This window comes from Humulus lupulus, chromosome X, assembly GCF_963169125.1.
Source record: "Humulus lupulus chromosome X, drHumLupu1.1, whole genome shotgun sequence".
Classification (NCBI taxonomy): domain Eukaryota; kingdom Viridiplantae; phylum Streptophyta; class Magnoliopsida; order Rosales; family Cannabaceae; genus Humulus; species Humulus lupulus.
Window position 1 is genome coordinate 125,927,628 of NC_084802.1, and position 2,266 is coordinate 125,929,893.

A 2,266-nucleotide genomic window follows, 5' to 3' on the forward strand; every position below is an offset into this window, starting at 1 on the left:
AGCAACTGATAAATTTATTAACAGCAATATATGGACATTTTCTTTCAAAGGGAAACAAAATTTATTATAGGAAAAAAAAATCAAAGATGAAACTTTTAGCAACTAATGTACCTGGTATAAAAAAGTTGCTAGCAGTATTTATTCACTAACCTATTGATGAAAGTTTATCTTTAAGGGGTTGATTCGCTTGGTTGGACTCCAAAGAGTAGACCCAAATAATGAGTGGAACAAAAGAAAACCTGCCAATTTGTACACAAGAAATATGCACATGTAATTAAATTTGTTTGCTTGTTGATTCTGCTAAAAATACAACAGTAAATATTACTACATCTAGATTATCTAGCGGCAGCTAGGATTCAAAGAGACAATAATGTTGATAAACTCACAAGTTCCTCAAAAAACTTTCCAACTTAATCCATCCAAAAACACTTTCCTACTTGTTGCTTTTGACAGTAGCGACACTTAGAAGAGCAAAAAACAAGGGAGATAAAGAAAGAATACATGTACGTTGCATTACCAGTTCCAAATGAAATAAGGTTCCCATCTGTTAAACTTGTTTCTTTTCGTGGGAACTCATGGACTTTCTCCGTTAACCCAAGGCTCTTATTAATAAATGTTCCGTACTTTGAGCAATCTTTAATTCGAACTTTGTTGGACAAACTAGAAGTCTTCAGGGGATTAGCAGAAGTCATCTCCCCAACAAATATTTCTGCATGTACCCGAGAAACACCTTTGTCCTTGGTGATAATTGTATCACACCCTATAATGACATAAAAGGCCATACATAAAGTTTTCATTTAAAAAAAAGAATAAGAATAAGAAAAAATACACTTCGTATTGCAACATTCTCATTTAGGGGATGCAGAGTATTTTCATATATTTTTTTTCATCACTCTACAGTTTGTCATTTACATGGTTTTCAGGACAATCATTATACACTTTGGTTGTCACTTTCATGACTTCCTATTGCAACATTCTCCTTTAAGGGATGCGCAATCATTATACACTGCAGTTGTCATTCTCATGAAAAAGAAATAAAACAAAATAGATGGTGTATTGTACCTTTGCGACCCACTTTGAACGACCCTTTGCAGTGATATAGTATTTATTTTCACCTGTTGGGTGAAAAAACTAAAGCCAATATAAATAAAACATAAAATCAAAAGAATAAAGGTCAACCAAAATCACAGTAAATTGTGCTGTAAACATTGCATTTTTATTAAAGCAACAAAAAGTTAAATAAAGAGAATGGGAGATCCAGAGTAAGATAGAAGGCCAAAAACCAAACTATCAAATCACAAAGAAAACCCAAAACCAGGAGACAAAACAAAACCGCATCCTTCAACTGAAATTAATTGCAATAGAGGGTAAGGGTATCCATCTAAAATCTCTAGGATTGATTTTTTTTTCCTTTTCTTTTATTTTGTCGAAAGGGAAAATGGGCGGTGCCCCTCCCATTCCCAATACCCTTTGATCTTTTGCAACCATACCGATACACAAATTTGAACATAATATTTCACAGAAAAATGATAGCAGCACAATCCACAAACTCATAAACACAACACCATAAACAAAGGAGCAGCACAAAATCATAAAAATATTTCACAAAACCGCTAAGGCACAAACTTGGGGATAACAAAAATAAATAAGCAGACAGATGGGTTCGTGAGAATTGATACCGATGCCCGTATAGCCGACGGTGGCGAACTAGTTGCGAACTGGTGGCAACGGTGGCAAGTAGCTGGGTCCATTTGCGGGTCAGCGATCAGATTGGCGCGTGAGGGATCGTGACAGATAGAGGTCGCGAGAGGGTGAGATGAGACTTGAAGAAGAAAAGTGTGAGTGTGTGAAATGAGAGCCTGAAAGAAGAAGACGATGCTAGTGTTGATGATGACCAGAGCGACGACTGTAAAAGATTAGGCCGAGAGGAAAAAGAGGGAGAGAGAGAGAGAGAGTGGCGCACCGTATGGAGTGACGAAGGAAGAAGAGTGAAAAAAATGTATAAGTGGCGGGCTCCCAAAAAAATTACCGCCATTTTCATTAACTTTGCCACATGTATAATATTTTGCATAATACTTTTTCATTAGTATTATATTCATGTGTTATGAAAAGGGGTATTTGGTGTAGTGGGTGAAACTCGGAGAAAGACATGATCCCCAACCTGAAACTCCACATCCCTACGCTTAGGATCAGCGTAGCTTTTCTATCTACTCTGAGATGCGAGCATCCTAGCCCGGATCTTCTCTATGGCTTCACTTGTCTTTTG

General features: G+C 36.8%; 1 long non-coding RNA gene across 1 annotated transcript; it reads right to left on the reverse strand.

Moving 5' to 3' along the window:
* Positions 1–516: 516 nt before the first annotated feature.
* LOC133804180 (uncharacterized) lies at positions 517–1,980 on the reverse strand. Its single transcript, XR_009878340.1, has 3 exons — positions 1,680–1,980; positions 1,063–1,115; positions 517–760 (listed from the first exon to the last, which is right to left on the reverse strand). It is a non-coding gene; the product is annotated as an uncharacterized LOC133804180 (long non-coding RNA).
* Between the last annotated feature and the right edge of the window lie 286 nt (positions 1,981–2,266).